This window comes from Jaculus jaculus, chromosome 7 (genome assembly GCF_020740685.1).
Source record: "Jaculus jaculus isolate mJacJac1 chromosome 7, mJacJac1.mat.Y.cur, whole genome shotgun sequence".
NCBI lineage: Eukaryota > Metazoa > Chordata > Mammalia > Rodentia > Dipodidae > Jaculus > Jaculus jaculus.
In genome coordinates this window covers 84,099,233-84,122,625 of record NC_059108.1, presented here as the reverse complement: position 1 = coordinate 84,122,625, position 23,393 = coordinate 84,099,233, and the positions used below count along the sequence as shown (strand labels likewise).

The window sequence follows — 23,393 nt, the reverse complement described above, 5'->3', positions numbered from 1 at the left end:
TCTTTTATTTATTTATTTAAAATATTTATTTATTTATTTGAGAGTGAGAGAGCTGGTTGTGGTGGCTCACACTAGTAGGAAATTGCTGGACAGAGAGAGAGAGGAAGAGGGAGAGAGAAGCCGGGCGTGGTGGTGCATGCCTTTAATCCCAGCACTCAGGAGGCAGAGGTAGGATTGCCATGAGTTCGAGGCCACCCTGAGACTCCATAGTGAATTCCAGGTCAGCCTGGACTAGAGTGAGACCCTACCTTGAAAAACAAAAACAAAAACAAACAAAAAAAAAAAAGAAGGAGAGAGAGAGGTATGTGTGTGTTTGACTATATGCATGTGTGCATGCACATATAAGTGTACATGTGTGGAGGGTAGAGGAAAATCTTGAATGTCACTGTAGGAGCTCTGTCCATCTTTCTGTGAGACAGGATCCACCTCTGGCCTTCAGCTTACAGGGACCCTTCTGTCTCTTCCTTCCCAGCACTGGGATTACAGGGCATGTGCCACCATGCCTAGCACTATTACCTGGGTACTGGCCCAGGAAGTAGAAAAACTTGGCTTAACTGATACTTGGTGATATTCAGTCATTGAAAGTCTTTACCTTCGATCAAACCCCCATCCCCAAGGTAGGGTCTCACTTCCAGCCCAGGCTGACCTGGAATTCACTATGTAGTCTCAGGCTGGCCTTGATCTCACAGCGATCTTCCTACCTCTGGCTCCCAAGTGCTGGGATTAAAGGCATGCACCACCACACCCAGGTAGATCAAAGTGTTTTGAACTTGGAAACTCTCTGACCTCAACACACCAACCACCAACATCCCTGTGCCTCATACTCCAAGGCATAGTGTGCAATTCAAGCAGGTTGGAAATATGAGGAGGCATGGGGCAGCATGAGGAAAGATGAAAACACAAAAGAAGAAATAAATGGTTCTTTGACACACATTTTTCTTCCTCAGTGAGTCATATTAACTACATATGGTCATATTAACCGTACTTTTGCCATTGGTAGCAATGTGGCTTCCCACCACTCTACCAAGTTCATGTTCTGAGAGAACACAGCTATATTTGAGCTAACAAATTTTAAGGTTAATTTTTATTTCTCAGGCAGTCTAAAATGATTAATATAAGCCAGAGGTTTAGGTCCTCTGGCTACTACCTTAGGGCTAAGAGCTACTGGTTTATGTGCTATGAGATTCCTCAAAGTCAGAGCCAATTGTACTTAAGTTCTTAGTTTAAAGTTAGTGGCAACTGGGTGCTCTGTAGATCTATTCTTAGAGCACAATGAAGATTTGTTTTTCTTTAAAAGGAGTGTGTGTATTACATGCATTTGAGGAATTCAATTTGTACTTGGTGTTTTATAATTATACAGAGTCTGTCAAGCTATAGTTCATAGGTCAAATCTGACTTGTGGTCTGTGTTGGTAAGACCTGTCAACTGAGAATGTTTTTATAGTTTTAAAAGGTTATTAAACTTGGGCTGGAGAGATGGCTATGCGGTTAAGCGCTTGCCTGTGAAGCCTAAGGACCCCGGTTCGAGGCTCGGTTCCCCAGGTCCCACGTTAGCCAGATGCACAAGGGGGCGCATGCGTCTGGAGTTCATTTGCAGAGGCTGGAAGCCCTGGCGCGCCCATTCTCTCTCTCTATCTCCCTCTATCTGTCTTTCTCTCTGTGTCTGTCACTCTCAAATAAATAAATAAAAATTAAAAAAAAAAAAAAGGTTATTAAACTTAAACCCAAACAAACACCCACTCCCCCAACAAAGCAAAACAATAGACCAAAAGGATGTGTGGGGCTAGAGAGATGGCTTAGTGGTTGAGGCACTAGCTCTAGCCTGTGAAGCCTAAGGACCCAGGTTCGATTCCCCAGCACCCACGTAAGCCAGATGTACAAGGTGGCACATGCATCTGCAGTTATTTGCAGTAGTTAGGGGTTCTGGTGCACCTGTTCTCTGTACCTGTCTCTCTCTGTCACTCTGGCTCTCTCTCTCTCCTTTAAATAAATAAATAAATAAATAAATAAATAAATAAATAAATAAATAAATAAAAATATATTTTTTGAGGTAGGGTCTCACTCTAGCTCACACTGACCTGAAAGTCACTATGGAGTCTCAGGGTGGCCTTGAACTCATGGCAATCCTCCTACCTCTGCCTCCCGAGTGCTGGGATTAAAGGCTAAATAAAATATTTTTAAAGGATATGTGATAAAGATTTTATGTGTCCCACAAAGCCTAAAATGCTTCGTATATGTCACTTTTTACAGAACAGTTTGTTGAGCTTTTATAAGAAGGGCTGGAGGGGAAGAGAGGCCTCTATCATAGTACTCTGTTTCAAAATGCTTCTCTCTTCTTGGGTTCAAAGGAAGTGAAGCAGCGACTACAGCCTGCCTGTATCTGCATGGAACATTCTCGTACACAGGCATGCAGGGCGCTGAGGTGGAGCATGGCTTTCCTCTGTGAACGTGGGTCTGGAAGCACTGGCCTCCTGGCCTGGGACACGTGGAGCAGAAGGCACACAGAGTGCTTGACAGAGGCCCAGCTCTCTGAATGAGCCAGAGAGGCGCCATCTTTGCCCAGCTCAGAGGGCCGAGGCCCGCATGGCCAAAAAGGCAGGGTTCTTCTGTCTTTTCTTTGCCATTTCCCATTGGAAAAGACTTGGATTAGTGAGAAAATAGCAATGGACATCATTTTTCTGCTGAGCAACACTAGCTATCCTCTCCCAGGCCTTCAGGATGCCCCTTTGGCATGGTGGCATGCTTTATGTTAGGTGCTGGTCATGAGCAGCGCCATTTATTATCTGCGTGGCTTTCCGACTGTCTGTCAGCCTTCTTGTGGCAATAAATAAGTGACTGCAGATCTCTAGAGATCGAAAGTCTTCTCTTTCTGTGTAATGACCTGGTGAAAAGGGGCTGAAATATAGCTCTCTCCCCTGTTCCTTTATCATCCTGCTGTTCCATATTTAAGTGCTATTATCTGGAAGTCATTCTTCTCAGCCATAATTTGAAAGAAAGTTGCTTACAAAGGCATCAAGCAGAGGGGACAACTTGGGTAAAATCAAAATGGGAGAAATGCTATTGAATTCCAGGTCAAATCACCAGTCTGTCCCTTGAAGCTGAGGCATGTAGATGAGAATGCGAACAGAACCCAGTGAGTAAATGTGCTGGGATGTACAGTGGGGGATGGATATTGAGGAGTGATCTTTCCATGCATGCTAAGCCTATTTTTATGAGCGTAAATTTAATTAGCACCTGGAAATTAACAAGACTAGAAAGAAGGGCAATGTGTTTTTAAGTGATGGCGATGGATAGGTACTGTTTGAAGCATATAGATAAATGAAGATTTAATTTGTGATGCATAATGAGCCAGGTGCCTATAAAAGATTTGTTTTTCATGTTTTCATCATGGAACAAAACAATAGAACATACAAGGTCAGACAATTACTATTACTACTGCTAAAATCAGCTTTATAAAGTGGCATTGCTCAAATTGAATAATATGATTTCACTATGATAACCTCTGTTTTTTCTTTAAAAGTATGAGGTATAAAAGTAATGTTTTGGGGGCTGGAGGGATGGTTTATTGGTTAAGGTGCTTACCTGTGAAGCCAAAGGACCCAAGTTCAATTCTCTGCACAAGGTGGCACATGTGTCTCAAGTTCGTTTACAGTGGTGTTCCAATTCTTTCTCTTTTCTTTCTATCTTTTTGTTTTATTTTGTTATTTTGGTTTTTCAAGGTAGGGTCTCATTCTAGCTCAGGCTGACCTGGAATTGACTGTGTAGTCTCAGGGTGGCCTCAAATTCATGCAATCCTCCTACCTCTGCCTCCTGAGTGTTGGGATTAAAGGTATGCACCACCATACCCAGATCTTCTCTCTTCTATCTGCCTCTTTCTCTCTCTCAAATAAATAAATAAAATATTTAATAAAATAGGAATGTTTTTGCTCTTACATCTTAAATCTTTTGGTGACTTATTAGAGATGGGGGGAGAAAGAATGGGTATGCCATGACCTCTAGCCCCTGCAAACAAACTCCAGATGTATGTACCACCTTGTGCATCTGGCTTAGTAGGTTCTGGGGAATTGAACCTGGGTCCTTAGACTTCACAGGGAAGCACCTTAACCTCTAAACCATCTCTCCAGCCCTTCTTACATCTTTTGAACATTTGCCTTAAATGTATGTGTGGGGCAGGAGTAGGCTCGTGAAGGAAAGTTCTCATTCTCTCTTTCTCTCTCTCAGTTGGCTTTCAATTCACGATTTCCCTGCCTTAGCCTGCTGAGTGATGAGATAACAGGCATGCCTCACCATGCACCCTGGCTATGTCTTTTATTCCTGTACCTCTAAGCATTTGTTGTTTTCATACTGGAAGATAGAAGTACATTTTCTTTCATTTATTTACTTTTTTGGTGTGTGTGTGTCTTTGTGCATAGTATACATGGTGTGTTGGTGTGTGTGCAGGTTCATGTGCCCCATACACATGCATGCAGAAGCCAGAGGAAGATGTGGGGTGTCCTCTATTGTTCTTATGCCTATTTTCCTGAGACAGAGTCTCTCACTGAATCTAGAGCTCAACACAAGCCCTAGTGATCCTCCTGTCTCCACCCCACTCAGTGCTGGGGTTACAGACATTCATGACCATGCCCAGGGTTTTTAGATGGTTTCTGCGGACTGAACTCAGGTCCTCACGCGTGTATAGCTAGTGCTCTTACTTGCTGCACCATCTCACCAGCCCCAACCTTCAGGTTTTGATGATCTTTTTGAAGGAGGTCTACAGAGTAGAAGAAAAGACCCAGTTCACTTAGAAAATGCTGTGATTGCTGCTCTTCCTTGATTACAACTGTAGGGATTATGCTGTATCATAGATCGAGCCTGCCCTGTGCAACCCAAATGGCACTGAAGAAGGATTGAAGTCAAGGCACTATGGTAGGCAAAGCACATGCTTGTGGGTTACAACAAAAGTCAGGGGCTGGAGAGATGGCTCAGTGGTTAAGATGCTTGACTGCAAGGCCTAACGACCTGGGTTCAATTCCCCCGTAGCCACCTAAAGCCAGATACACAAAGTGGTGCATACATCTGGCGTTTGTATGCAGTGGCTAGAGGCCCTGCTGCACCCATTCCCTCTCATTGTCTGTCTGTTTCTCTCTCCTCTCTTTCTCTGTGTACAAATAAGTAAATGAAATATTTTAAAAAGTCAGTTCCCTAGGAGAGTTGTCCTGAGATCAGCTCTTGTGTTCAACACTCTGTGTGTGTGTGTGTGTGCGCGCGTGTGTGTGTGTGTGTGTGTGTGCGCACGCTAAGTGTATAAATCCTCTACGTCTTGGACCCAAGGAGGTGAGAGGATAATGCTAGTCTTTACATTTAGTTAATTAGGAGTTGAATAGCTCAAGAGTTATCTGGGCGCCCCCTGCAGATAATGACTCACAGGGAAAGGGGTGCCGATCAGTACAGGCACAGGGCTGTGGATTGGAGCCTGGTTGCAGCATCAATCTTGCAAATGCCATTCTCTGCTCAACACTGGGCGCTGAGAGCTGGGGAAGAGTTGCCTGAGGCAAAAGTGGAGGCCAGGACTTCAGTGTCTTTACTTATACTGGGAATGAATTGGCATTTGTTTGTACTATTATTTCTCTTATTTATGCCTGAGGAATTTTATTATAGGGTATGTCTGAGAGATGCTCTCTGACTGTACATTCCATGGAAACTCATGTAGCTCTGGGGCTGTAGAAGGATGCAAAGGGTTAGCAGAAGGTCATCTCGTGCAGACATTTTCAAACCTAGCTCTGTACTAGTCTCTTATTAGGGAGCATTAAAAATTCAGATTTCAGGGCTGGAAAGATGGCTCTGCAATTAAGGTGACTGCCTGCAATGCCTAATGTGACTTGGTTTCAATTCCCCAGTACCCAATGAAGCCATATGCACAAAGTGGTGCATGCATCTGGAGTTCATTTGCAGTGATAAAATGCCCTGGTGTGCCCATTTCCTCTCTCTGTCTCTCTCTCTCTCATTGCATATAAATAAATAAAAATAAAAATAATTCAGATTCCAGGTCTCACACGTAGAAGTTCTGATTTTAATCACTGAAGTTCTAGGAACTGGTTAGTTGGGACTGGGAATCTCTGAGCTAGAACTACTCCAGCCTATAAGCAGGAGAATCTTAAATCTTAGTGTGTGGAGACTAGATGCCAGGTGATACATGAACTCATGAGTGTGGACCTTAGAACCACATTGCCATATTTGGCCCTTCATTGTCTTTATTTATTTATTTATTTGACAGTGACAGAAAGAGAAAGAGGCAGAGAGAGACAGAGAGAATGGGCGCGCCAGGGCTTCAAGCCACTGCAGACGAATTCCAGATGTGTGCGCCCCCTTGTGCATCTGGCTAACGTGGGTTCTGGGAAATCGAGCCTCGAACTGGGGTCCTTAGGCTTCACAGGCAAACGCTTAACCACTAAGCCATCTCTCAAGCCCTCGTTGTCTTTTTTTTAACTTTAATTTTCTTTCATGTTTTTGCTTGTGTGCATGTGTGATGTGGTATGTGTGTTTGTGGTGGGTGAGTGGTATGTGCATGTGTGTGTGCCCTTGCGCTGTCCCATACACTTGCCTGCTGTGGCTGGGGTGGAATGTCAAGTGTCTCTTCTGGCTGGTCTTGTTTTTGAGCGAGAGTCTCCTTTTTACTGATTCCAGAGCTTTCTCTTCTCCCCTGTGTGACTGAGGTTACAGATGTGCATGGTCATGGCCAGCTGTTTTATGAGGGGTCTGGAGATTTGAACTCAAGCAGTCTCAGACCCTTTCTGGCCCCTCTTCATGGCTGTGCAGGAAACACCTACCCATCTCTCCAGCCCCTTCATTGTCTTCTTAGAGCCTTCTAAAAGCACCAACTCTATGCCTCGTTCCGCCTCTTCTACCTGAGCCTGGAAAGGAGAGGGCATGAAAGTAGCTGGAAAATGTTGTTTTCAAATGCATTAGATCCTCCCACACACTTAGTAACCCTCGTTTTTTCATTGTGTCTAAAACTCCTTGTGAAGAATCAGGGGCTAATTTCTAAGGTGAAAAGCACTTTGAGCCTTTGGAATGGGGTCTGTGGAGGCTGAGACTTACAGAGGGAGGCCTGGAGGAAATGGCAGCTGCCTTCTGAGGAGCACCCGCATAAAACCTGGAGATTTCCATGCTGTGTGTGCGCGCGCGCACACACACACACACACACACACACACACACTGAAGAACAGTCCAACTCTTTGTTTTGTGATAATTTAAACAGGACCATAAAGAGAGTTTCACATTTATACAAGTGCCTTTTATGAACAATAGTTTCCATCCATTTAATAATGACCTTGGCACTCTCATAAGGACAGCTCATTTCTCAATGTGTTCCTGGCTTTACTGAGGTACGTCATACTTCCTGTCCCTTTAATCTCTTCTCCCATCTGGGAAGCACTGGCCTTTCAGAAAGACACCTGTTTTCTTGCCTCTTATTTTCAAAGGGCTTCTGCTGGCCCTGCATGGTTGTGAGCGTGGAGAAGGGGACAGAGGGACAAGCCTGTTTGTCTTGAGGGCCCGAAATGCTGATGTTAGTATGAAAGAACTGAGTACCTCAGACCCTGACACTGAATTACCAAGTGAGAAGGGACATTGTTCATGTGCTTTTCCCCCTCTTAGTAAAAGTTACATATGTTCATTTTATGAAAAAGGAATCCAAGCTGGGCATGGTGGCACAGGCCTTTAATCCCAGCACTCGGGAGGCAGAGGTAGGAGGATTGCTGTGAGTTCGAGGCCACCCTGAGACTCCATAGTGAATTCCAGGTCAGCCTGAGCTAGAGTGAGACCCTACCTCGAAAAACCACAAAAAAAAAAAAAAAAAAAAACAGAAAAGGAAAAAGAAAAAGGAATCCATGGAGAATAAAAAGGAAAATTTTTAAAGGGTTATAAAAGTCAATGTTAGAATGAGACATGCAGAGTCAGCAGAGAAAAATCCTTATTTAGTTTAGAAAAATCTTCTGTGTCTTTAGAAGCATAACACCCTTCTTCAGAGGATTATCCTGGTTAGGCCTGAGAGTTTTTCTTGGTATTTGGTAAAGACAGCAAGGCTTAAATGAGCCAAGGAATGGCCTTGCTTTAAGTGAAGGACTCCCATGATCATGGGATGTGAGGACTAGATGCCATAGAGGCCCAGGGCAGGGTGGTTTGGGGTTAGTTTTCTGGCCTTGTGGGTTCATTCAGGGGAGGTTACTGATGAAACAGCCTCAGGCAGCTGTCAGCAAGGGATCACTGGCTGCATTCTCTTTCTGGAAGCATTGCTCACTTCCCTGCATTGGCAGATCTTGCTGGGACAACTGCCCTCCAGAACCTCAGTGCCCTGGGCCTCCCTTTGCTCCACAGACAGGAGCTGTGGGTAACAGCATTGCTCAGGCACAGGCACAGCCCTGCAAATGTCACCGCGGTGTGGGCCTGGGGACAGCAGAAAACAGTGCAGGAAACAGAGCAGTGGAAAACCAGCCTGTTGTCCCCAAGTGGCACCTTCTCTACATGGGAACTTGCCAAAAAAACCCATAAATAAATAAAACAAAAAATAAAGTCCATGACTGTGAACAGGTGAGTAAAAAGGGAAATATACCATATTTTTTTATAATAGCCTTTTTCATCATTTGAACCTCAGTATTTATAAAGGAGATTTTTTTCACCTGTGTCATTTAAAGCCTTTTGAGTTTTTTAAAAACATTTTATTTATTTATTTATTTGGATGAGAGAAAGAAAGGAGAGAGAGAAAGAGAGAGAGAGAGAGAGAGAGAGAGAGAGAGAGAGAGGGAGAGAGACAGACACAGAATGGGCATATCAGGGGCTCCAGCCACTGCTTACCTGGGTCCTGGAGAATTGAACTAGGATCCTTTGGCTTTGCAGGCAAACACCCTAACCATTAAGCAATCTCTCCAGCCCTGAGGGTTTTTTTTTTTTTAAAATGTTATATGACATATTTTAAGTCAATAGGTGGAGTAAAAACAGAGACTACTACATGATTATACCATTGAAAAACATTTTTAGTCTGTTGGTGCTTTAGAACCAGTAAATTGTCTGAGTACTCTAAGGGTTTGTTTGTTGCCCTTGTATTCAAGGAAATCCCAGAGTGTGCTTTATAAATCCATCCTGGGAGTAGCCATGGCCAAAGGTTGCCACCACAGAGCCACTGGGTGCCACTAGGGGCTGCTGAGCATACTTTTGGCCACAGAACTCATTTAGTAGCAAGCCATTCTGATGGCTGTGGCATAACATTTCTTAGTTTTTTTGTTTTAGTTGATTTTAAAAATCAGAATTGGATTTGAATTCTAGTAGGAAAAAAATCATTTTATGAGTGATTTTTGCAGAATCTTTATAGAGAATGCATAGAAAACATTTTGAAGGGATGTTATCTGCTGTTTGGGACATACCTGCCTGGGTGTGCCTGGAAGGAGGTGGCCAGCTTCCCACTGATAGCCTCTATAGAACAGAGCCACAGTTTGGTCCTCTTTGCGAGGATGTGAGAACCAAATGTCAAAGCTCATGATGTTTTCATTCAGAAAATATTTACTGTTTTGGGCATTGTGCTATGAATTGGAGATTCAAAGATGAATCACAAATCACCTGCAATGCCACCTCTGGTGAATACAGATCTTTAGATTTCCACAGGACATATTCTTTTTTTTTTCTTTCAGAAAGAGTGAGCAAGCGAGAGACAGAAAGAGAAAGAGAATTGGCATGCCAGGGCCTCAGCCACTGAAATCAAACTCCAAATGATTGTGCCAGCTAGTAGGAATGTGTAACCTTGCGCTTGCTTTACCTTTGTGTGTTTGGCTTATGTGGGCTCTGGAGAGTCAAACATGAGTCCTTAGGCTCTGCAGGCAAGTGCCTTAACTGCTAAGCCATCTCTTTAGCCTCCAAAGGACATTTTCATTTCTAGCGCTTGCCTCAAGATATCACAACTATCTGTTTAAGGATTCCCATACAAGAGATGGTGAACATCATATGGAAATCCCTGAATAAACTTCCTGTCTGTGGGCTGAGTGAATGAATGAGCAAGCTCATGAGAGGCAGTTATGCCTGTCCTACAGAGAAGGGAGGGAAACAGAAGGGAAATGCAGGTGAAGCAGAACATGGAGAAGAAGATAACAAGATGTTTGTCACCTCTGCCCTGTTTCCAGTTTCTGACGCTGCTTTTGGCCACCTGCTTGTCCATAGGCACCTGGCATGCATAGAGAGAGAATTCTTTCAGAGAGGTAACTGCTGGGTCATCTTTAAGGAGTGAGAGAGGATTCCTGATGAGCTGAGACTAGAATGAGTAGGTGCTTGAGAAAGCTGCTGGGTTTCCACATATGACATATGAGGACAGACATCTTCATCATTTTAACTTCAAGACTTGACCCTTTTGCCTCAGAAGATGAGCTGGCATTTATCACCTGCATAAAATGAATACAGAATTATTTAAAGAATTCAAACGAGCCTTTGTGTAAGACTGGTCTCAAAAGAAGGTAGGAGCAGAGGCCAGGAATGTATAGAGGGCCATGAGGGAGAGGTAGAGGAGGGTGTCATAGATGTGTAAGTAAAGGGGCAGAATATGGGGGATGATGATCTAAGGGGAGGGGATGGAGGAAAAGAGGGGTGGGAGGAAGGTTAATCAAAATTTAAGATTTGTGAATAAGCCATATAGAAACCCATTTCTTCACTAGTTAAATACTTGTCAAACAAGAGAGACTTGAGGCAGAAGTACACTGTGGAATAGATAATGCTGTGCCCAGCAGTCATAGATTGTTACTAAATAAACTTTCAGGGCCAGGTGTGGGATACCTTCCAGATAGTTGTTAGCCAGGGAGGCCCTGGTGCCCCCCTTCACTCCAAATACCACAGGCTATTGCCAAGGCTCTTGGTTGCCCATTAGAACTAGATGATAAGACCCTATTGCTAAAGGCTCCAGATTACTGAGAAATCTAGCTGGAGCTGAGCTAGAAGCCTTCTCCCTGTTGGCTGTCTGTCAGAATGCTGGAAAAACCTATGCAGCATGTTGAGGTAGAAAAAACATCACCAATGATGTTAACCAGCAGTGGACCCTGCAAGCTTTATGGCTGGCCAGCCCAACTGTACCAACTAGAGCAGTGGTGGTATGTCTGTTATGGGAGAAACCAACTTATGTCTGATTGGACTTGAGGCTTGCTCCATGGGAGGGAATTCCTGCCTGGTACTGAAAACTTAACCAAAAGCCTATGGCTTGGGAAGTCATAAGTCCTAAAGGGGAAACTACTGCTGTTGTCTGGTTAAATGGCTATATTATGCCCACCAAACTGCCCTTTAAATATTTATGTGTATGCCCATATATTAATGTTACTCTCACTTTTGGTTAGAGAAGCCCCTCTTTTCAGATGGCAGTGATCACTGGAATGACAACTCATCAAAGTGCTGATATATGACAGTGGAGTGTTCAGCACTAAATGAGACCTCTCTATCACACCCTCTAAGGCTCAGGGACTATTTCAGAAGAGGTGGAAGAAATAATGTAAGAGCCAAAGAAAGGAAAGGAGTGCTTACAATACTGTCTTCCAGATACAAAGTTGCCTTGATATCCTTGACCTCACAGTGTCTGATGCTTCCTACAGAAGACTTGCATAATAGGAGAAAAAAAATGATGACATCAACATAGAAGAGAGACTGAATGGGAAGAAGAGATTCAATCAAGAGGGAATTTGGGAGGAAGAAAAGGGAGAATGGTAGGAAGGGGTTATGATCAAGGTATATTGCTTATATTTATGGAAGTTGTCAATAAAAATCTTTAAAAAAGATTCTATTCTCAGAGTTAGCAGTTTCCTCTTAGTATCTGTCTTCCCCTTCTTCCATAAAAATAGACTCCCAGGTTTTTGTTTTGGAACTGAAATATCCAGAATAAAGATTATATTTCCTAGCTTTTTCCTTTCTTTTCTTTTTTAGCTGTGTTGAACTTTTATGTTCTGGCCAATGAATGTTAAGGGAAGTATTGAATGTAACTTATAGGAGAGATACTTACAGGAAAGGGAATGTATACATTTTTTTTGAGAGAGAGAGAGAATTGGCATGCCAGGGTCCCAGTCAGTATAATTAAACCCCAGACACTTGTGCCACCTGGTAGGCATGTGCGACCTTATGCTTGCCTCACCTGTGTGTGTCTAGCTAACATGGGGTCTGGAGAGTAGAACATGGGTCCTTAGGCTTCACAGGCAAGTGCCTTAACCACTAAGCCATTTCTCCAGCCTGGGAATGTGTACTTTTTATCTTCCCTTTCTACTCCTGTTTCCAGTGTAGATAGATGTGTTCACTGAACCTGCCATTATGGGCCATGAGGTGGCTTTGGGAATGTAAACTGTCCTGGGTCACTGAAAGTGGCACCCCACTCCAGTTGTGGACAAACAAATCTCAATCAGAAGTGACTTAGATTATGGTGAGGTCTTTGGCCAGGGAGAAGCGTAGTGTAGGGGAGAGATTATAGGTCAGAGAAATTTGGGTTAAAACATTGAACCTGTCAACAGTCTTGTAATTTGAATACTAGTTTTTTTTTTTTTTTGTAGTTGTTAGAATCAGGTATCAGATATTGGGAATATGTTGGTGTTGCAGTTAGTTTAGCATTTCTGGTAGAAATCACCCAACCAAGAGCAGCTTGTGGGAAGAAAGGCTTATTTTTTGCTTATAGACTCAAGGGGAAGCTCCATAATGGCAAAGAAAATGATGGCATGAGCAGAGGGTGGATATCACCCCCTGGCCAACCTCATGCAGACAACAGGAACAGGGGAGTGTGCCAAACACTGGCAAGGGAAAACTGGCTATAATACCCATAAGCCCACCCCCAACAATACACTGCCTCCAGGAGGCATTAATTCCCAAATCTCCATTAGCTGGGAACCTTGCATTCAGAATACCTTAAGTTTATGGAGGGACACCTGAATCAAACCACTACATTCTGCCCCTGCTCCCCATAAACTGATAGTTATCCATGATGTAAAATGCAATGCATTTAGTCCAGCTTTAAAGTCACTGTAGTTTTTATCAATCCCAATGATATTCAAACATCCCCATAATCCAAAGTCTTTTAACTGAGCTATAATACCAAAAAAATCCCCCCTCCAAATCTGTAATGGCACAGAATAAACACTCACACTACAAAAAATGGCATTGGGCATAGCAAAGGAATATTCAACTAATGCAAGATTTAAAACAACCAGGGCAAACAACAAACTCTGTAGCTCCAAGTCCAACAACTCCTGCCAGTAACAAGTCTCTGGAGTTCCAAATCTGCCCCTCCAGCTAGGCTACTCATAGTCCTGGAAAACTTCACTGGGGGCTGGCAGCTCTCCTTAGCAATCATCTTGTGGTCCTGACATCTCCACTGGACCTCCACTGCAACCCATAGTCCTTCCTATGGCTCCATCGGGATTCCATGTAGGCGTCCAGCAAACCTGCTTCACACTGACCATGGCTGTTTCCAAAACACAAGACCATGTTGCAAATTCAATGACTCTCTCTTTCCTGCATTTCTCATAGTCCACAATATCAGGTGGGGTGCCAATTTGTTAATCCAGGGGGGAATAAAGCAGACTTTGAAGAACAGGACACCCCTGCATTTAGGCCCCTTCAAAAGAGTGTACATTCTTCCTGTTGCCACAGTGCAGGTCAGCTGGCCCAATGTCAAAGTTTGTAATCTCTCATATAATTGCAGCTGAACAAGGCAGAAGTTTCAGCCCAAAGATTTCATTTCTATGCCACATCCCTCTGCTCATATCAGTCTGTTTCTATGCAAAGCAACCCTGTACAAGTTCTTAGGACACAGGCATAATAGCAAGCCTCTCACACAAACTGCTTCTAGTCCAGTCCAGGCAAAGCTCTTTCGGACCCTCATAAGCCAAATCTTACAGTCCTTAGTTCTTACTGCATTCAGATCTTTCAATTCTGACCAGAATAGTCCATCAAGCTGTACTTACAGCACTGAAAGGCATCTCTTAAGCTAAGGTTTCAAATCCTTCCACATTCCTCTTGAAAATAAGCTCCAAAAGGCCAAAGCCACATAGTCAGGTGTCTAGCAGCAATCCCACTCCTCTGGTACCAAGCCCACCCCCAACAATACACTGCCTCCAAGAGTTGTTAATTCCAAATTCTTCATCAGCTGGGAACCTAGCATTCAGAACACCTTAAGTTTATGGGGGACACCTGAATCAAACCACCACAGTTGGCAACTAGTACATAATGTTCAGTGAAAATGTAGCTATTAGCCTTTAATCAGAGCACTTGGGGAGGCTGAGGTAGGAGGATTGCAATGAGTTTGAGGCCAGCCTGGGGCTACAGAGTGAGTTCCAGTTCAGCATGGATTAAAGTAGCACTTTGCCTTAAGAAAATATAGCTATTATAATTAAAGTACATTGGATGTTAATAGGCTCTTAATACCCAAAGTTTCCAAAGTTCTTGCTTATGATTAAGAGCAGCACATGGAATTTGCTATCTACATAAATCCTCATAGCTAGAAACATAAGCAAAACATAAAACAAAGGCTTATACTATAAGCATTTCTTTTAATACCTAAAATAGTTTTGCTTAACAATATGTATGAAGTTATTGCCTTTCCCTTTTATAACAAACTAAAAATAAATCTCTATTATTGAATGAGACTTTAAATAGCTGTGTTGGGTTAACCTCAGAAAACAGAACGATGAATGCTAATTTTAATAGAAAGGAATTTATTACAAGGTCTTAGTAGCATGTGGAATTTTCCAGAACAGAGAAGCAAGGCAGAAAGGTATCTAGCCCAGAGCAGTGCAGCCCAAAGTAGTTCCAACCACACCAGATAACCATTGGTTTTGTGTGAACCCTACTCCAGTCTCATCCCTAACTCTGTGGTAGCAGGAGCAACTGCAAAAGAACTTGAAGTTTTTAAAAAAATATTTTCTTTATTAATTTATTCATTTATGAGTGAGAAAGAGAAAGAGAGGGAGACACTAGGGCCTCTAGACACTGCAAATGAACTCCAGATGTATGTACTACTTTTTGCATCTGGCTTTATGTGGGTAACTGGGGAATCAAACCCAGGTCCTTAGGCTTTGCAGGTAAGTGCCTTAACAGCTGAGCCATCTCTTCAGCCCTAAAACTTGAAGTTTGTTTTAAAGTGGGAGAAAACTTCCAATGATTCTCAGGAAGTGAGTCAGCTTCAAAGTTAGTATAATTTGGAAAAAAGATTGGTAACTAGTGTCAATATTTTCCAATCAAAATTTTATATTAACTAAATTCTTTCCTTTTGACAAATTTACTGTGGGTCAAGTTACTTTCTACAACATGAACTTGTGAATAGCTTGAAGTTGGGTTTTATAGGAAAGATGTAAAATTTGGACAGATAAACAAGAATACTTATGGACTTATATTGAAAAAATGTCATTTTCAAGCTACATTGTTTATTTTTTTTGGTGTGAAATAAAAGGAGTTTGGTAGTTGGAAAAAATTAAGGTAGGTGTTCCTTACTTGGAAACAGAGTATCTAATTTGGAAACAAGTCTTTCCTATCCACGCAGCTAAGGACTCAGTGCCACACGGCTGTTGACTATTCAGTAGGATTTCCAGCAATCTCCCAGAGTTCTGAGACATTCACTATGAAAATACATGTATGGTAAAGGAATGATCTACATTATAAAGCCCAAGCAGATGAAAGGGGAATAGAGGTGTTAAGAAAAGGAGGGGAGGGAAAAGCCAAAAGGAAACAGGTGACATTGAAGTTGAAAATGCCATAATGGAACCTCACTCTTTGTATGCTAATAAAAGTAATCACAAAGACAACAATAGCAGCAGCAATAAAATTCAAGCAGTATAATTCTAGCAGCAAATAAGAGGGCACAAACCCATAAAATATCAAGTTTTAGGGCTTTCTAAAATAGAAATTGTTTTAATCACCTATTTTTTTTCATTTTGAAATTGAGTTCATTGCCATGGTGGCTAAGTTAGTACAGTTACAAGTATATAACATTTTCTGTTTTGCTGGAATTTTTTTATATGAGCCAGTTAGCTACTTCCTTTCACTACTCCCTAAACTGGCAGAAAGCCCACAGGAAATGTATATAAGCTATGCATAAATGGACAAAAAAGTGAAGGCTCCAGTTAGTATTCATTTTAGGATGATGAATAAAAAATCCCAGACTTCCATGTGGTAGAGTTTCTCTCCTGGGTACACTATGAAGAAGCAAACCTGGCTCTTGTCAGCAGGATAATTTCCTCCCAGGGCCCGTCCCTTGAATCATCGATATTATTTCCACTAGATCTAAACAAATCAAAAAGTATTTTTCTTCACTTGCCTCTGTTTCCTGTCCAGATACTTGGTTTATCTACAGACTTATTTTTCTGTAAAACTGGAGTTACTTGCCCCTTTCTGGGGAGATTCAGAAGTCACTCAGCAGGGTGTGCAGCACTCTAGGAGCAGAGTAGGGATGGAGTGAAGGTCAGATGGCAGCCCCCCGAGCCTCCAAAGCCAGCTTCACTGTTCTTTCCACGTACCCTGGGGTCCTTTTGTGACACACACTTATGTCCTTCAGCCTTCTTGGGCACTTGGAGGGGAAGCAGGATACACACTTTCCACCACTACTTTGGATTTGTTTAGAGGTTTTGTTTTGGAACTTTCCTCTCCTTGTCTTTATATTCATTTATAGAAAGGTTCTCTTCCAAACATCTCCAATGCTTTATTTTTGAAATCAAAGAATACGTGACAGTTATAGCCCTTGTATCTATATTTAGTACCAGCAGTATTCAGATAAATTTCCTTAACAACATTTTGAATTTAACTTTCTTATTACTCTGACCTGGTTAGCTCCTACTTTGTTCCTTGGCCAGTTCTGTTTTAAGTTCTATTTAGAAACTTCTATTTGGAGAACATAGCAATGGTTTCAACCAGATGTCTTCCATAAAGTCATGGGTTTTGAATGCTAGGTTCTTAGCTGATGGCAATTTGGGAGGTGGAGCTTTGCTGGAGGAGGTGTGTTGTTGGAGGCAAACTTACAGGTGTTATAGCCAGCTCCCCTTTGCCAGAGTTTGGCTCACTTTCCTGTTGCTGTTTTCTACCTGCTGTGACAAAGAGGTGATGTTCAGCCTCTCCTCAATGCCATGCTTTCCCCTGCCATCATGAATCTTCTCTTGAGACTGTAAGCCAAAAATATTCTTTTCTTCCATCAGCTGCTTTTCCTCAGGTGTTTTGTGCCAGCAACAAGAAGATAACTACAAGGAAATTGATACCAAAAGAGTGGGGTTATTGATACTAGAAACCTTAATATGTGGCTTTTGGCCTTTTGAAACTGATTTTCAGAAGGAATGTGGAAGGACTGAAACTTTGGTCTAAGACACACCTTGAAATGTTATAAGCAGAGTTTGATGGACCATTCTTGTCAGAGTTTGAGAGGCCTAAATGCAAAAAGAACTATGGACTGTGCAGGCTTAGTGTATGAGGGGAATTAAGGGCTTTGTTCAGATAGGCTAGAGGCAGTTTGTGTGAGAGGTTGTTCTGCCCATGTCATGAGAAATTGAGTAGGGTTGAGTTTAGAAGAAGTGGAATGGTGTGATCAGAAGGATATGACACAGAAATAAATGGAAGTTTCAGGCTGGAGACAGCAGCCTGTTTCAGCTACAATTGTTTGAGAGATTACTACCATTGAGATTGAGCAAGCACTTCTGTATTGGTACAATAGAAATGATACCAACTCTTTTGAAAGTAGGGAGCTTGAAGGAAGAATACCAAAGGTGTCTTCCTGTTCTTCAAGTCGGCTCTATTCCCTGCTGGATTCACAATTGATAGCCCATCTGGTATTGTGGGAGTATAACAAATGCCGGAAAGAGAGGGTCATTGGATTTGCAATATAGTATTTTGAAGAAAGCCACTAGGTAACATGAGACAGGGTTGTTGTAGTCCCTGCATATAGACCCAATGGAGGTATGAGGATGCACCATGGGTTATAGTGGTGAATCTAGGATTTTTGAGATGCTAGGACTATGTAGAACAGCTGCCAAGAAGAGCTGCTGGCTCAGGATGGAGTTTTCCCTGGGCTGTAAGTAGCCCAGCTGGAGGTGTGGAATTGGAACCTCAGAGACTTCATCACTGGCTATAGGTGTCAGACTTGGAGCTATAGGATTTGATGTTTGCCCAGTTTGTTTTAGATCTTTCATTAGTGCAATCTTTCTTTGCAATGCCATTTTTTGCAGTGTAAATGTTTACTCTGAGCCATTATGTGATTTTGGTTTTACAGGCTCTCAGGTAAGAGACCTTGGATTATGGGCAAGTTTGAACAGTATTGGGATTGATAAAAGCTATGGGGACTTGCATTTGACATCATGGATGGTCATCAGCTTATGGGAGCCTGGGGCAGAATGTGGTGGTTTCAATCGGATGTTCTCCCATAAATTTATGTGTTTTGAATGAGTGGTTCCCAGAGAATGGCAGTTTGGCAGGTGGCGCCTTCCTGGAGGAGGTGTGTCCTTGGGGTCAGGCTTAGGAGTGTTATAATCAGCTCTCCTCGCCAGAGTTCAGCTCAGTCTTCTGTTGCTCTTTTCTACCTGCTGTGGCAAGGAGGTGATGCCCAGCCTCTGCTCATGCCATGTTTTCCTCTGCCATCATGGAGCTTCCCCTTGAGACTATATAATATACACTTTCTTCCCACTTTCCCCAGCAATGAAAACATAACTACAACAGACATATTTTTCTGAACAAACTTTCCATGATGTTTCATTTATTACAGCTCATGACCATAGATTCCCCTTCTAGTAAGCTGCCATTGTTTGTATGCCTGGACCAACAAAGTAGCAGTTGTGCTGTAAGTGAAAATGGTATGATGTTCAGCTAACCAATCTCTGGCATGTTAGTGGTAATGCTGACTATTCCTTAGCAAGTAGGCCTTAGCTCAATGCTGCACACCATCAGTGCAAGGAAGCATTTGAGTTATGTGTCCCCTGGGCAAGGGGAAGTCAGAGTGAGATTGATATTGGATTCTCTAAATTTATTTTTTTCCTTCAGTGACTGTGAATCAGCCATCAATCACCAGTGAGAAATTTTCTGGTAAAAAATTCTGCAAAGTAATTCCATCACCCGAGAGTCTTTAAGGCTCTCATTACCCAGCCAATGTTTGACACAGTATGGGACAAACGCAACCCTCAGCAACTACTCTGATGTGCTATATGCTAGAAGTTTACCGAGATGGGGTGAGGTTCAGTTTCTGCTCATAGGAGATCTAGTTGGGGAAGACAAACAAGTTTTTTTTTTAATCTTTGTTTAATTTTTATTTGAGAGCGACAGACAGAGAAAGAGGGAGAGAGAGAGAGAGAGAGGGAGAGAGAGAAAGAGAGAGGGAGGGAGAATGGGTGCACCAGGGCCTCCAGCCACTGCAAGTGAACTCCAGATGCATACGCCCCCTTGTGCATCTGGCTAACATGGGTCCTGGGGAATGGAGCCTTGAACCGGGGTCCTTAGGCTTCATAGGCAAGCACTTAACCGCTAAGCCATCTCTCCAGCTGGACAAACATGTTTTAGTGCCACAGTAATGCTAACTCCATCTGAAAGTCCTCAGAAGTCTACCACTTCACAGTGGTGGTGGTAGTGGCAGTTTTAACTTTTTTTTTTTTTTTTTGAGATAGGAATTCATGGAAACTTTGAATTTGCTGCATACCTGAAGATGACATTGAACTTCCAGTTCTCCTATCTTTGCCTACTGAGTTTTGAGATTACAGACAAGTTCTCAGTTTGGTGGTGGTGTTTTTGTAGATTAGGCATTGAAGGAGAACTAGGACTTTGTTTGGCAGTATAGGAAATTGTGTTTGAATAGTGATAAGATTCAATAATAAGAAACCTGTAACATTGCAAATGAATGGTTTAAAAGGCATGTTTTAGTTGATAGAACTAGATTTCAAGATATATGGACACATCTGAAGTCCTCTTTCTACTGTGAATCCTAATTCTCTGGCTGCTAATCTTGCCCACTCAACAACCACATGGTCCTGCTGGCCCCTGTACTTTGCATGACACCATGTTCATTTGGTTTAGGAAGGAGCCCAGGCTTAGCAGTTGTAATACTACCCTGGAGAATGGGTTCATACATGAGAAATACATCACAGATAAAAATGAACTCAAACTGGATCATTGAAGAAAGCTATAAACCTCGATTTTTGCAAATGTTATTTTGATAGGACATGATAAGTAGGAACTACAGGAGAGATAACGAATTAATTTAATTTCATAATAAGGATCTAGGATGATTGCTCAGTGGTTAAATTCATTTGCTCGCAAATCCTTTTGGCCTGGGTTCAAATCCCAAGCTACATACATAAGCCAGCAATTGTCTTTGGAGAATGCCCCCTTCACAGTCATTGATACCACCTTCTCCCCCTGCTGCATCACCAGACCCCACACTGGATCTTCTTCACTCTCTGACCACTCTGCCTTCTTTGGCTTGATCTTCCTTTCATTCCAGTCACAGAGGCTCAGAGTCACATGCCTGTCCAAGCCTTAAAGGAACCAGTGAACATTTGGCTATCTTGTAGGACACATTTACTCTATAGTCACTGTGTGACAGCATCTCACTCCTCCTACCCAAAGTCATAGTTGCTGTTTGGTCAAATCTCATGTCTGGTCTGGTGTTCATTTGCAGCAGCCTGTCATGCAAACACACACAGTCATACACACAAAATAAAATAAAAAGCAAAAGATAAATTGTAGTTTATGAGAAATATTTGCAAAAAATATTTGATAAAAGACTCCTATCTAGACTACATAAAACCGCCTTCATTTCTGTGGTGTTAGGAATGAAAGGCAGCACCTCTCATCTGCCAGGTAAGCACTCTACCACCAAGCCACACCGCCAGCCTCTGTAACATAGCAAAATTCCTCAAAGGTAAAAGTCAAACAAACCTTTCACCAAAGAACTCTGACTGGAACACAAATACAAGAGATGCTGCTAGATGGTTTACTAAGAAAATATAAACAAGGGCTGGAGAGATGGCTTTGCAGTTAAGGTGCTTGCCTGAGAAGCCTAAGGACCCATGTTTGACTCTCCAGATCCCACATAAGCCAGACACAAAGGTGAGGCAAGTGTAGGATTGCACATGCCCTCTAGTTGGCACAAGCACCTGGAGTTTGACGACAGTGGCTGAGGGCCTGATGCACCGATTCTTTCTCTCTCCCTCTGTGCGTCTCTCTCTCTCTGAAACTAGAAAAGTAAAAAACAAAGATAAAAAGAAAGTATCAAGAAGAAATTACAGTTTTATCCGATTGCTTATCTATCAGAATGGCTAAAATCAAGAAGATTCACCCTACCAAGTGCTTGAGAGGCTGGGAAGCAGCTGGAATGTTGATTCCTTGCTGTGGAGACACTAAATGGCATAGCTACTTTGGAAAACAATGCAAGTTTCTTACAAAATCAAACATAGTAAAAGTATGACCCAGCAATCCCATTTCTAAGTATTTACTCAAGAGGGTAAAACGTAAACATGTCTACACAAAGACCTGCACATGGATGCTCACAGCAGCCTGCTTCATCATAGCCCCAAGCAGGAAACAATCCAAACATCCATCAACAAGGGAGAAATAAATCGTGGTATGTTCACACAATGTAATATTACTGAGTAACAAATAGAAACTAACTTCTGATACTCATAACAGTAATATGATCTCCAGAACATCATGTTGAGTGAGAAAAGGCATCCTACATACTGCGTGACTTTAATTGCATGAAATTCCAGATAAGCCAGATGTGCAGGAATAGAGGAATAGAAAACAGGTCAGTGATTCTGGTGTTGAAAGTGTGTGTGTGTGAACGGGGGGCGGGCTGATAAGAGAACAGAGGAACTTTTAGGGATGATGGAAATCTTTATCAGGTGGTGATGGCAGTGTGATATGAAAATTCATGAATCATACACTTTACAAAGAATACTTTTTACCATATGTTAATGATATTCCAATAAAATTGATTTAAAAGAATGAATGTGGGCTGGAGAGACGGCTTAGCAGTTAAGCGCTTGCCTGTGAAGCCTAAGGACCCCAGTTCGAGGCTCAATTCCCCAGGACCCACATTAGCCAGATGCACAAGGGGACGCACGCGTCTGGAGTTCGTTTGCAGTGGCTGGAGGCCCTGGCGTGCCCATTCTCTCTCACTGTCTCTCTCTCTGCCTCTGTCTCTGTCTGTCACTTTCAAATAAATAAATAAACATAAAACAAAAAAAAAATAAAAAAAAATAAATAAAAGAATGAATGTAGGGCCAGGAGTCTAGGCAATAAAACTCGGTAGGACTGTATCTTCTACCATAGGAATAGCAAAATAGCAAGTAGAAAAATATGACCTTCAGAAAGTAGGAGAAAATAAAGTGTTTGTGTAGAAAAGCCAAAGGAGAAGATGGAGAACGATTCTGAAAGCTGTTAGAGTCCCTGGTTCCAACATGTCCCTGCTTCCCAGCTGTGTTCCTGCCCTGGGTTCCTTAGCCCTCTTGATAGTCTCTCTTTTTGGTCTAACATGTCTCAATGAGTTTTTTTTTTTTCTTTCACTTACCATCTAAAAGAGTCCTAAGTTAGGAAACAGACACATTTGCAGCATATTTTCTGTGGATGATATCTTCAGGGATAGGAAATTTCTTGCTGTGTTCCATGAGGAATATAAATTGACGAAACTATTCTTGTCAGGAATTCCCAAGGCTTGTCTCCATGACACGCTCATTGTGCAATTTTGGACGAGTTCTTGTCTCACTGAATTTGTCTTTTCTCACATGTAAAGGGCCATGGCTTGAGAGCTTTATCTTCTAACTAGCTAACTAACCTCATATTAAAACAGTTGCAAGCAGAACTTCTGTGGTTTACTGGAGGGAGTGCTCCAAGTACCTACCTGGAGGACAGGAGTGCACAGAAATTCAGCATATTAGAGTGCTTTTTTGTGCTGGAAGATTAAAGACTGGGAAGTCATCTGTCGTCCTTGGAATATAAATATGGAACAAAGAATGTAGGCATACCTCTAAAATGATGGTAGAAGCTGGGCCTAAATATAAATGTTTAGAGCTGAAGCAGAAGCCGGGTGGCTGAGACAGCATCCAGAGCACTCGGATTTGTTACCCTTCACGCCAGCTCCGCTTCTTGTCTGCATAGCCGTACTGGGCCACTCCTAATGGAGTCATGGGTGCCACAGGACTGAAGCTGAGTCTCGCTTGTTGACCAAATTTTCATGCTCGGATTCCCCAGCTAACCCCAAAGTCCCATCATAGCCCCTCTGCCATCAGCAGTTCATTTAAGTCAGGACACTGACCATTGGAACACCCACAGGAAGCCCCTCTCAGAAGCACCAAGCTCCTGCTGCTGGTTCTCTGGGGCTAACAGACTCATCCAGATCCACTCCCCTTGGAAAGGAGTTCGTCTCTCATGAGCCTTATTGCTCTTACCTTCTCA

The 23,393-nt window shown here is 42.5% G+C and overlaps 1 pseudogene; it reads right to left on the bottom strand.

Annotated features, from left to right (window-relative positions):
- The window catches only part of LOC101597411, a 39,744-nt pseudogene extending 16,619 nt beyond the window's left edge, over window positions 1-23,125 (bottom strand).
- Between the last annotated feature and the right edge of the window lie 268 nt (window positions 23,126-23,393).